Source organism: Chinchilla lanigera, unplaced genomic scaffold (genome assembly GCF_000276665.1).
Source record: "Chinchilla lanigera isolate Chin_1 unplaced genomic scaffold, ChiLan1.0 scaffold00106, whole genome shotgun sequence".
NCBI classification, from domain to species: Eukaryota; Metazoa; Chordata; class Mammalia; order Rodentia; family Chinchillidae; genus Chinchilla; species Chinchilla lanigera.
Genome location: NW_004955507.1, coordinates 4,167,639 through 4,181,676, shown reverse-complemented (window position 1 = coordinate 4,181,676; position 14,038 = coordinate 4,167,639). Strand labels below are relative to the sequence as shown.

Below are 14,038 nucleotides of genomic sequence, written 5' to 3'. Positions count from 1 at the left end.
CCTGTTTTGCATTAGAAAATTAATGTACAAGTAGCTGGCCTGAATTACTTTGTAAGACTTTGAGCTCAAGGAAGCATTACTTGTCTTTATTTATTTATTTTTTTTTGGTTTTTCTCCGGTACCGGGAACTGAACTCACGACCTTGTGCTTGCCAGGCAGGCGCTTTGCCGCTGAGCTAAATCCCCAGCCCCTGTGCTGAAGTTTTTAAATTCACTACAGTCCACAAAATACCCTCAAATAAATACACTGGCCTTTATTTTCATCTATTCAATTTTCATTTAAAAATTCTCATAATTCAAAATCAACTGATTCACTCAATTAATTCATTGGACTGAGAGTTTGAAAGACATTATTCTAACAGCACACTAAAGTCAGAAATTAGACAACAGGCATAGGACATGTTCTCTATTCTACATGACATGGCATTTTGGTTATAAAGTAAAATAAAAGGCAAAGTAAAACAGTAAAACATCAGTACATTATATTACCTGATCAGGAATATTCTTTAGCAGAATAATAAAATTAGTAATATAATAAATCTTTCCACACTTTCAAGATCCTCCACTCCCAATGCCAAGCACAAAGCACTTGCAAACAGGAAAACTATGAAATGCCTATCCCTTGCAGTAAGAGTTTCATCTTACAACAGGCTTAACCAAAACACAGTAGATTCTGTGGTTCTCTAACATAAAAACTTATACTTGACTAGCAGAGAATCTTTAAAATATGCTAATAAACTACAACTGATTCTACTGTAGTATTATTTTTGGGTTTTTTTGTTCATTTAATTTTTTTTTTTTGGTCTTTTTGAGACAAGGTCTCGCTATGCAGTTGAGGATGGCCTTGAGCTCACTCGGTAGCCCAGGCTGGTCTCAAACTCGAAACGATCCTCTGGCCTCAGCCTCCCGAGTGCTGGGATTACAACCCTGTGCCACCACACCCAGCCTTTGTTTTTTAGAGACAGAGTCTCGCTATGTAGTCCAGGCTGGCCTCGAACTCATAGCAATCCTCTTGCCTCAGCCTCCCAAGTGCTGGGATTACACACAGGTGCCACCATGCCCATCTTACTGTAGTATTTTTACTGCACACTTGAAAACACAAAACAATTCCTACATCCATTTGGAAGTTCATTCTCCTACTCAAACCAGACTGCATAAAATATGCATTACAATTTTAATTAAGAGAATAAGACAATAATTTGTAATATTACAGAATAATGGAGGAAATTACACTAGCCTATTCTTTAACATACCTGGACTGAGGAGAAATAAGCCAAGTACACACTCATTTGAGGTCTTTTCATAGACCTTTCTCAAAAGTATGTAAGAAACAGATGACTGCATTTCTTAAAGCACCACCCATTTTTGCAGATGGGAAATACATAGACACTCCAACTATGAGAAATGCTGAAAAGTACTAAGAACTGTTTCTGACATTATAAAAACCTTGTTAGATTTAGGAAACTATAAATGGCAATAGAGCTTAAATTTCGTTTTGTTTGTTTTTGCAGTGCTGGGCATCAAACCCAGGGCCTTGAGTATGCTTTGCCAGTGCTCTACCCACTAAGCCCCCTGCAAAAAAAAAGTCATCAATAAATGAAGAAGCACTGGGCTAAGTGCTCATATAAATAACTTAATCACCAAAACAACTCCTTCAAGAATGTACAATTATTGTTACCATTTTATGCATGAGGAGATCACTCATCTAGCTAGTAAGGATAGTAGTCTGAATTGACAGTCTAATATCCATACTAGTACTTGCTCACAACTCTATTCTACAGTATAACCTCAACAAAGCAACTCTAAATTTTCTGATTCAATACCATTGTAATAATATATATTTGTTTTTAATTTCATCATTTTGAAAAAAGTGTTCACCTTCATAAGCTATATGCATACCTTCCCATCTCAACTACTGATATTTTGAATGACATGAAGGCTGTTTATCACTAACATTTCCTATCCTGAAAATTACACTTTGCCCTTCCACCACTATGAAAACAGTGTTGGCAACCAGAACTATGTTCTGAATAAGTCTTGCCAATTAGTGGCAGTGATTACTACCTGAGGTGACTCTGGAGCCTGGGAAGACATGAACTTTTCAATACAGATAATAAAGGTTTACGTAATATCCACCACACCAAACGTTGAGTAAAACTCTCTGGAAAAACAAGGAAGTTATGTGACTAAATGTGATTAAGAATCTCTCTATATGAGACAGCTGTTTGAGGGATCCACTGTATGTTATTTTTGTTCCAACAGGATAAGGAAGCCATTGGCAGATTTTATTTGCTCATATGCCAACAGGCAAAACATCAAAACTGAAAGAAGCAAAATGTCTTCTGTTTTTTAAAATATTAAAAGACAATCAGGCAAGAGAACTTAACTTGCATGGCATTCAAATCATTTATATATTTTTCCCCTTTTCCATCCAAAGCCTCAATTAATTTTAAACCATGGGTCATGAATGCTAGCAATTATTAAAGTCAACCAAAGATCTTTTATTCTACTCTTCCTCTCAAAGAAGAAAACTTGAAGGTTCTGTAGAATATATCAAAACTTTCACTGACTATCCTTCAAGTCTTCTTTCTCCCTCAATCTTCACAGTCAACCAATAGACAAGTTCAACCAATCTTCATACCTAAGTATCTTTTTAACCTGCCTAATGTTTCCTATCCCTAAGGCCACTGCTCTAGGTTAAACCAACACAGACCATCACTCTGGTCTGTTTTGCTTCAGTTCCATTCAGAGCTCACCGTGCATCCAGAATGCACCTTTTAAAACAATTAGCTGCTTAGATATCCCCCTCCCTCCCTAAAACTTTTCCATGACTTCCCATTATTTTTATGATAAAATCAACTTCTTTACATGGCTTACAAGATTCTTTCTGACCTGGCTCCAGTCAACTCTAATTTTAGCTTTTGTCACCTCTGTCTTTGTATGCTGTAGCCACAGTGAATTTCTTTCAGATCCCTTCATAATCTTTAGGTCTCCATCATAATGTATGTGTGAGTGCTTGTTCAAAGCTTGTGTGCATGCACATTTCCTACCTCAAGCCTTAACTAATCATTCCAGATTACACTGGGTGTTTCTTCCATACATTCTATGACAGCTCTTATCAGATGTTTAGTAAAGTGCTTCTTACCTGGTTGTCCACACTACATTACACGCTCATTAGAGATGGGATCATGTCTTCCTGATGCCCAGGTACGTAGCATAAACTTGATATTTTAAAATCAAATTAATGAATGTATGAACAACCAAACGTAACGAGGGTAAATACCGGAAGGAATAAACTTAAACAGTATTTTAACCATGAACATTGCATCTTCAAATGAGTACAAAATCACAAATTTTCCTAAATCAAGAAGAGTGGCCTTATTACTTTGCTGGATTCAAGAAAATTTATCATCTGCATGTCATAAAGCTATTAGCCCAAAATCTAAGGACAAAAATCTACCTCAAATTTAAGGAAGCACAGGCTCTTCAAAGGAGAGAGAACATAGAGACATGTACTTGGAGCTGGGGATTTAGCTCAGCGGCATAGCGCCTGCCTGGCAAGCACAAGGTCGTGAGTTCGATTCCTAGTACCAGGGGAAAAAAAAACAGAGACATGTATTTGACTCTAGTAAATAGTGAACACCAAACAAGCCAGTTGGAAGAATTCAATTAAAATGTTTTAAAAATTACTACATGCCAAATGTGAACTGCCATGAAAATGCAGACCCCTTCATTACTATAGAAACAAAGGGAATTCTCACCCTCTCATAGAATCTTCCCCACAGACCTCAATGGATGCTCAAAAGAAAAACTACAGGCAAGGTCACAGACACACATTTGGAAGAAAACAGTAGACCCTGTGCAAAGAGTACCAAGACCTGTCTAGATTTTTCTTTCCTACTTCCAATACAGAAAAACTCTTAAGTGGCTGGAGAGCAAAGGTAGTAAATGCATTAACCCTTAGGTTAAAAGCAAAACCCACTGCAGCCCGGGGAAATAAATAAAACAAAACAAATAAACAAAAACTTTGACCACTAAAGAATAGATAGAATCACTAAAAAAAAAGTCTGAGACCCAGAGAAAACCGAAGCACTCACCTAAAACTGAGACTAACTCAAACCAATGGAAGATCCTCCATTAAGGTTAGAAACCTTCAAGGAACAACTAACAACGATCAGCTACTTGGAAGAAGAGTTAAAGCATGGTGAGATACCTTTTCTGAAATGTAAGTTCAAAGGGAAGACCTATGGGTAAGGGTAGAGCAGACATTAAGAAAAACCCTCTGGTAGGACTGGAGGCTTGGTAAAGCAGTGGTAGAGTGTCAGCCTATCATGTGTGAATTCTGACCCCCAGCAACACACACACACACACCCTTAGTGACTCATCACAGCCTACAAGATACAAACTTTATGTCAATCTTATTTCATATTTCTACCACTCTTAGATAAAAATCCTCCATCTTAGGCAGGATGATCTCATATGATCACAACCTTGTTTCTTCCAACTTCTCAAATACTCTCCTTACATTATTCCAGTTTAAATAGCCCTAGTTACTATAAATTCAAAAGGTTTACCTCAAATTTAGCTTTTTCCTATAACTATTTGAAGGTACAATGATTTTACCCTTCTGTGAATAATGCATTCAATCATCTAAAATATTCATTTATCATTATATACTACCTGAAATTCTTGTTTACATTTTGCATGTACAGACAGGCTCCATGGTACACACCTGTGGTCCCAACTACTCGGAAGCTTGAGGTAGTACGCCGGTCATTTGAGTCCTGGAGTTGGGGCCAGCCTGGGTGACCTGATGAGACCTTGACGCTTTAAAAAAAATGCATCTCTGAATGTCATCTCATACTTTATACATTTCTTGAAGGCAGATATGCTTCTTGTTTTCCTGTGAACACAGTACTAAATAAATATGCAGAGAAAAAATGCAAAAATTAATTATATAATCACCTAAAATTCTATATTAATCTTAAATTAATTCAATAACTTCCTGGGAAAATTTTATACTTAGAGAAATTAAGGCAAAGGGCACTAGATTTTTTTCTTTGAGATTTGCAACTGTTATAATGCTCATTTTCCTATTTCCAGAGTTGAATAGTGCTGGACACATAGAAAACACTAAAATATTTTAACCAACCTTCATTTATTAAGTCCACAAAGAAATGGAACACTAGACTTCTATCCTAGTCTGCCCTTGATTATATTAGCATCCTGAAGCTGTCTGTAAATTCCCATACTTGTTCACATGTCCTCCCTGCATAGACTACAAATGTCAGACAATAGCTTCCTTTTTCCTCTTTTTGAAGCTTGCAAAGCAACTACTATCACAGTGCCAAATACATGCATGGTAGGTAGGCAATTCTTCCTCTCAAATTTTTAAAAGTAACGTTAAGGGCAGTTCATATACATTTACCTGCCCTATGTAAAAACATGTTAGTTACTCTTCCTACTGCGAAGATTTATTTTTCATCATCTTTGGCACAGACTCTAAAATGCTATCTGCCAGGTACCATGCCCCAATAAATATGCATCCACAGCAATTATGGAGATAGATAGCTTATAGGGAGGGGGCATTCTTTGGTCAGGTCCCAGTGCTGGCCTGTGGTTAGGGGAAAGTAAGAGTGGGGGAGGGGTGTGGCCCTGTGATTAATCACTGCCCACTCTGCTTAGAGGTATTTATCACAGCCCACTGTCAGGTAAATCACTGGAAAAACACCTCTTCGGTAATTAATGTGAAGTGACGGATGGACAGCCCCTGGGCCCATTAATCAGGAACATCAGCAGCCTACTGAGATTATGAATGTCAGGATGCATAAACTGCTGGTGGATCAATAAGCCCAGGAATTCATCCAAGGCTCTCATTTCCGAAGTATCTCCGGTACATTAGGCTCCCTCAACCCCTCCCTCGATCTGAAGTAAAACTCAAGGCTTTAGAACAAAGAGCAGGAGCTGAGGTCAGAGATGACCACTAAGAAAACAGCCAAGGAAGCCAACCATGAGTAAAAACAGATACCAGGATAGACAACATAAGCACAAAATGCTATACTGACCAACAGGCTCTTCAGAAGGTTTGGTGTGCAATAAAAGCTGAGCAATCCAGGAAGATTTAGTCAATAATATTTTGGTTAATATTCACCTATTCAGAGAGTAAGTACCCATTTAGGTACCCAAGCTTCTTGCTTCTCATCTTTTATACATTTTGTTTATATTTTCTTTCCTATTAGCACTGTTAATGTAAAGAATGAAAATTCAATTTTTACTACCTAAGAATCTAGACATAAAATTTAAGAAAAAAGAATTTGTATAAAACAAAAAATCCACTGAATTCTCTTTTTAATTTTAACTCATCTCTCAATACCATAATGATTGGGGAATTGCCAGAAGAAATATCTACACTGTTAAACAAAAATATTTTCCATCAAAAGAGTCTGCTCAACTTGTAAAATAGTCTAGAGCGGAAAGAAAACTATCTCCTTGTCATCCCAAGTTTAGCCAAATTTTATATGGGAAGTAAGACTTAGTGCTGAAAATGCTGAATATACTATATGCTGGCAGTGACAGGAAGACTGTGCTTGCTGCCACACCATGCTAAACCCCAGTGCTGTGCTTTGTGGTCAGATTCAAGCCAGATCTGCAATTGTTGGTTAGAAAATGTCTCAGAGTTACGGCTGCCTGTTCCGCTAAATCTCATTTCATCCTGCTGATGGATGGATGGACAGATGGCTGCTTGGTGAAAGCAGCATTATAAGCCAGCTTCTATGGAGCCTCTGAATGATGGATAGCCCTCTTTCTACTTTCTCCAAACCACCATCGATCCAACCCATATTTCAGCGGTCAGAAACCCAGTAATATTAAGACACACAATCAAGTTAAGTTACTTTCAGTGTAAACCTCTAGAACAGAAATCCTAACACCTCTGCTTTGCTGTCACAAACTAGGGTAAAAATGTTACAGTTCCATTCTTTCTAGCTGCTAACACAATGAATTCCAACAGCTCAAAGCCCAAAGGGAACAACTGGGCTCCATTCCTAGCAGTACTTGAAAAGCTACCTTGCCTGCCAAAGTTTCTACTAGCCAGTTCTTTTCTGGGAAATGAACTCTGTAGTAGTGGTGAGCAGATCTGTGAATATGTGCATGCAGTGGAGTGTGAAGCTCTTAGAACCATTAAACCATCTAGAGTTTGTCAGTGATATAATTAACCAACCTCAAATATGTGTGGAGCTTTAGATTTGTAGATTTGTCTACCAACAGCAAGGATGATTAAAACCAAGCCAGATTAAAATCCTGTCTTTTATACATAATCCTAAAATGGTATTCTTATCTGACTGGCTTCTCCTCTCTTGTGTACATATGAAACTGTAAATACTAATCCTTGCCTATTTTCATAGGCACATTTCTGTGCCCATTTTGTCTGTTACCTTCTAAACACTCATCTCAGCTTATCTACTTAAGACTGCACACCTTCTGTTCCTTCCATGTTATCCTGAGGTCTCAGACAACAACTCAGACTTATATAACTGGACTCTGCAGTAAGGTTATTTTCACTGGTGTGGCGGGGAAAAAATGGATTTTGATGCCAGCACTGTGATATGGATTCCCAGAAGATACATGCCCTCTTTCTCTATGCTCACACATGTCCAACTGACCTCCTCTGATTAACTACACACAAATCTAGCTGACCTGGTTCCTAGTCTTGCTCAATTCTTGATTCAAATGATGCTATCCTGAGTCTATGCTAGTAAAGCTATACCTTTGTCTCAGCAGAATGGCAACAGTCTTTCTGCCTCTGTATGGCATTTCAATACTTTAATATTTGTGATTTAACAACTGTAGCTCTGTTCCCATCTAAAAAGAAATAAAATGCAAGATTCCACTTTATTATGATGTTATATTTAAGAATATTAGATTACTGTAAGGGATCGTATTGGTCAGAACTCAACATTTTTTGGGTTTTTGTTTGTTTGGTTTTTTTTAAGACCAGGACTTGCTATGCAGCTCCCTAGGTTGGCCTTGAACTCACTATGTAGCCCAGGTTGGCCTCAAACTCACAGTGATTCTCCTGCCTTGGCCTCTCAAGTGCTAGGATTACAGGCATGTGCTACCACACCCAGCAACATCTTCACTTTTGAAATCAGGATACTGAGGATTTGAGTTTTAATGTTCACCGTTACAAAAACATTAAGTGATAAAGCAAGACTTGAACCTAGGTTACATTTTTTAATTTTTATTGCTACATTTGCAGTACATAATAATTATATTCCTCATGTGGAACTGGTACACGTACGTAACACATCTTAATTTTTTTCATCCCTTTCCTCTCTCTTCCCTCTTCCTTCTTCACTTAGTCCCCCACTTTCCTTTTTACAAAAGATCTATCACTCTATTTCCCATTACCTATCTTTTGTTTTGCTCTTTATTTATATTTTGGGTTTCTCAAATTAGAGAAACTATGCAATATTTAAGGTTGTGTTTGTATGATTTATTTCACTTAACATTATGGTCTCAAGGTACATCTATTTTCCTACAAACGAAGGATCCTATCCTTCTGTATAACATAATAGTACTCCACTGTGAATAAATGCCACATTTTCCTTATCCATTCATCTATTGATGGACATGTAAGCTGCTTCCAAGATTTACTATTATGAGTTGTGCTGCTATAAGCACTATAATATGATGTTTTTATGTCTTTCAGGAAGATGCCAAGAAGGGGACAAGTTGGGTTGAATGGAATTTCTAGCTTTAGTTTATGTGGAATTTCCATACTAATTTTCATAGTGATTGTACTAGTTTACATTCCCCCCAACAACGTAAAAATGAAATCTGGGTTACAATTACAAGTATAGTACCATGCTCATTCTACTATGTGTCTCAGACATTTTGTTTTCATCCTCAGAATTTCAGAGAGAATGGACGAGGGTTGTGTGTGTGTGTGTGTGTGTGTGTGTATGCAACCAGGTGCACACACGCACATATGCCTATATTAGGAAGAGGAAAGAGGTCACGAAGAATTAAATTTGCTCACCTATACTATGGTGACCAAATGAAATCATGACAACTAGAAACCTCTACTCCTCTTTTCCTTTTTAAATATGCCCTAGTCCTGTTCAGAAGGTTGAAAACAAGAAAAATACTGAATAAATGTAGGATCAGAGAGCAAGATGCTGCAGATGACTTAGCCTAAATGGACAGTGGAGCAAGGTCTCCTCTTTCACTTCAATGCTACTCAAAAACAGTGTAAGATTGGCTGGACTTCACCCTCTAGTGGCCAGAATGTGTCATTACTGCACTTTTCTGCTTTCCAAACTACAAAACCCTCATACAAGCCAAAAAGGACCTTTGAAAATTACAATGTATAAGCTCATCTTAAAGATGAGAACACTGGTTGGGGAATTTATCTAAGACTTACAGATATTCGGGTGGAAACTGAGACCAGAATCCAGATCACCTATCAACTAAATTAGCAGCTATCATTTTATAGCTGTATCACTCAGTTTTCACCCAGTATATGCTCAGGATATATGCTGACTAAAGTTTAATCAAGAAGTTAATTGTGCTGCAAAAATAATCACATAAACCACATAAAATCCAAATATATTATCCACACTAATGCTCATCTCCATTAGTGTAAATGACCAGGATGAATTTTCCATCTCATTTCCACAAAAATGTACCTCATACACAATGAACAAGAACTCCACTACAACTACTCTTAGCACCAGAAAAGAACATTTATTCTAAAAATTCCAAAGAAAGGACATGAACTCAAAATACTCCAAACAAAACTACCTTGTGTTAGATAAGTGGCAAAGAATAATAATTCTTTGTATTCTTATTTCTATATAATCCATAAACTCATTAAAATGCTGTTAACCAAACACATTCTAAAATATTTTTTAAACTCATCTGTAGTTAACACAAAAATCCTCACCTTTTCATTAGAAACTTACTTTACAGTTTCTATTTTAGTTAAAAAAGAACTGCTAACCCATGCTTAAGAGAATACTGACTTATTTTTCAGAACCTGCTGCTGTGAACCACATTTAATTGTATTTTGTTTCATTAAGGTTTAGGCCTTGCAAACAAAAGCAAAATGTTGGTAGAGTAATACAACAGTAGTAATATTTAATGAGTGTTTACTATGTCATAAGGACTGTGATGTATACATATATACATACATACATATACCCTCTTTCCAAAAAAAATAAGGCCTAGCTGAAAAATAATGAGCCTTGAAAACTAGAAATCAAAAATGCAAGCCCCAATCAGCCTATTTTTGCTTTATGTGTCATCACTCTTCTCTTAGTTGATGGCTACTCTGTAAGGCAGGTATATGTACTGTATTTGACTCCAATTATAATACTGAGTAGTTATTATTATTCCAGTTTTACAGATAAGAAATCTGGAGTTTAAATAAGATCCCTAGCTTCTCAGTGCTTGTTAGCCTTTCAAAGTCCGTGCACTGCTGGACATGGTGATGCACACCTATAATCCCAGCACTGGGGAGGCTAAGGCAGAAAGATCGTTGCGAGTTTGAGGCCAGCCTGGGCTACAAAGTGAGTTCAAAGCAAACCTTAACTGTCTCAAAAAGCCAAAACAAATAAATAAATATAAAACAAAGACCCTGCACTTAACTACTATGCTAGACTGCCTGATATTCAGTTGGATGGTCCTACAATATTACATTAATTTCACAGGTATTCACAATTTGTTTAGAACCTGTGTAAATGCAAAGCAAACTTCAGTAAGATGAGAAACCTTCCAACAAACTTTAATGCTTCCATGGCCTACCTATTTCCAATAACCTTGGAGACATAAAAGTGCTGACAATAATAATTCACTATTGTTTTTGAAACTTGCTCATTCTCCTTGCCATACCCTCAAAGCCATATGGTAAAGAACCTCACCAGGTGTCAGGAGAGCAACTCCCTCTCCTCTAGTCCCCATAAGAATAATTTTTAACTTCTTTCTTCCAACTACCCCAAGCATTTTAAAACATCTAGAAACACATGTGAACATGGGAAGAACAACCGCTAAAACTGTTAATTCTATTCTTAGATTGGAGGAAGCTTCAAAGTAGAATATCGAGTATATTTTCAAATCTAAGTCTTAAAACAAGAAAAATGTATGTCAAATACAATGCATATGCAAATGGTATTTCTCAATCTTATACAAAACATATTTAAAGGTCACAATATCTTAATACTATTTTTTTGTTAGGTATTAATAGCCTTTGCCTCTTTGCATACAGTTGGACAGGAGTATAGCCTGCACAATAGAAAGAAACATTTCATGGAAAATCTGAGAATCAGGACAATAAAAGATACAAGATACATAATTCCAGTAGGATCCTGGGAGTCCCAAGGATACAGAAACAATGGCATGAAAAGATTTTTCTCACAATGCAACACAATTAATGCCCTGAACTTATTTTACACTCCACTGGCTATAGCTGCCACGCATCATCACCAACAGATTTCACATTTTATAGGTTAGGAAGCAGGGCATAGCTTAGTCTCTTTCACACTCCACTGACATGGTAACCCCATGGCTCACCAATTTAACTGATCCAAGTTTACACTGTTAGTACCTGTTACTGACCACCTCTGGAAGAATTCAGAGCAAAGTTTTACTGAACAACCGCAATATAATATGTAATAAAAAGGTGGAAAGAAAAGTCTGCTTTCTACCCTGCATTTATAATCTGGCAACAGGGAGCAAAGAAAATGGGGAAGACAAAAACAAAAGCAAAACCTCCTTCAACTTCTTTCCCTCATGACATATCTGAAGGTCAGTTTGTGTTTCTAAAGACATTTGAAATTGGTTTCTCTTCTGGGTCTGTCCTGAGTTAAACTAATACAACAAATGAGCTCAAACAAATAAGGCTTGGGGCTATACCTCAACCTTGATATGTATTACAATTTCATTTTTTTTCCCTCTTTAGGACATAAACTAAAGCTAATAAGCCACTGATATTTTAAAAGTTGAGGCTATAACACTTAGTCTGTGCTTAGTATCTATATATATATGACCTCATTATTTGAACCCAACAACAATACATGAAATGCTAACTAATATTATCCCAACTTCACAGATGAAAAAAACTAAAACTTAAGTTACTTGACATCACAGAGCTTTCAATTAATGATTCAGATTTCAAAGTCCCTACATTTAACTACTTTAGTGGACTAAAATATGTGCCTTTTAAAAACCATGATGAAGGGGCTGGGGATTTAGCTCAGCGGCAAAAGCGCCTGCCTGGCAAGCGCAAGGTCGTGAGTTCGGTTCCCGGTACCGGAGAAAAACCAAAAAAAATTAAAAAATAAAAAAATAAAAAAATAAAAACCATGATGAAGTAAACCAAGCCTAACAATAATAAACACCAAAGAAGTTCAAGAGCAACAAAAATGAATATTCAAAAGGAGGTAGAATCTGTGAGATATAGTAATTAGGGCTCTGTATCTGTCTCCTCTCTTTCTGTAGCTCTGTCAACAAGTGTACAAGGCAAAGATGCCCAAGAAACCAAAAGAAGTAAGTTTTACTTTAAAGCAAACAAGAGAAATTATTAAGAGCTTCTATACAGTTTCAAAGCTTACCAGTTAAATTTCAAGAACTACCTTAAAATATACTAACATCTTCAGAGCAATGTTCCTTTATGCATCAGACAGCAGATACAGAGAGGAACAGAAGGCTTTTAAAGAAAAATAATCTACTGAACAAACACTGGTCAGATATTTAAATTATATTCTAATCTATTATTCTTATGATGCAAAAAGGAACATAAATGTTAAAGACAGATAAAAGCTAATTAATAGGTAATGGTACTTTCTTGCCATCAAACAAATATTAAGTGTACACACTGTATTGAAATCTACACTGAAGGAGTGGAAATTATAAAGTCAAACTACAAGTAATAATATGGTTTCAAACACATGAATAAAAATGCAGCTTTACCCCTTAAGACGTCTCTGCCTAACTGTAAAGATAGGGAAAAAGAAGTTACTTTAAAATTGCCATATAAAAGAGAAAAGCAGTAAATAACAAAAATTCGAGGAGAAACATGACTAAGGGCCCGGTGCAGTTGAGGAAAAAAAGTCAACAAGTGGGTGGAACTGTACGTAGGACTTCAGAAGCTAATACTCCAGAGAATTTAGAGGAAACATTCCAAGTAGAAATAAAATTGAACAGATCAAGAGGCGAAAAATGTTATTTATTCTGAAGATATAGAATTTAGAACAGATTATTCTATAGAATCTATTCTGAAGATACAGAATAAATAAATAATTTATCCTCAAGCTATTAAATCTGTAGTTCAAGCTATAGAATACCACCCACTGGGTGGCTTATAAGCAACAGAAATTTCTCAGTTTTGGCAGTTGATGGTCCAAGATTAGTGTGAAGGTCTTTTTCTAGGGTACAGATGTCTGAGTCCTCCTTGTACCCTCATAAAGCAGAGAGATAGCATTCTGACATCTTCTTATAGGGGCACTCATCTCATTCCGAAGGGCCTTATTCTCATGACCAAATACTTCCCAAAGACCCTGCCTTGAAAATACTATCATATTGATGATTACATTTCAATATATGAACATAGGACAGACACAAACATTTAGTCTGTAACATTAATTTAGGTAAAGCCAAAGGTTCATTTCAGGAAAGCTGTGGATGATTCTGTCAAAAGGATTGTATTCAGTCAGGGTAAACCTTCAACACTGAGGCATTCAATACCCCAGGCAGTGAAGAATCAAATCTAGACCCTACCAATAATCTGAGAAGTAGCATTGTTATAGTATCTTTAGATCTCTACATCTTCCCTTGATTAGTACCTGTGCCCTCCCATTTATCCCTGGAATTTTTTCTTAGTATGTATCACTGGTGTAGAGAAAATAAGGTAACAAGCTACCTTAAGACTGACACCTCTCCCATGCTTACTAAATCCAATGATATCAGTGACCAACCAAACAGTAATACACTTAACCTAAAACCAGAAATAGAATCAACAAGAGGAATGGGCTTTAAAACAA

General features: G+C 36.7%; 1 protein-coding gene across 4 annotated transcripts in view; it reads right to left on the bottom strand.

The window, feature by feature from the left end:
- Window positions 1-14,038, bottom strand: part of R3hcc1l (R3H domain and coiled-coil containing 1-like) — a 78,024-nt gene that overhangs the window by 46,736 nt on the left and 17,250 nt on the right. Inside the window, exon 2 of one of the 4 annotated variants that reach the window (XM_005407657.2) lies at window positions 4,732-4,902. The exons of 1 other annotated variant lie outside the window; for it this stretch is intronic. The gene's annotated coding sequence lies outside the window, so the exon portion shown is untranslated. Of the gene's footprint in view, window positions 1-4,679; window positions 4,917-14,038 lie in introns of all 4 variants that reach the window. 2 more of the 4 variants (XM_005407659.2, XM_005407656.2) reach the window with 2 other exon arrangements.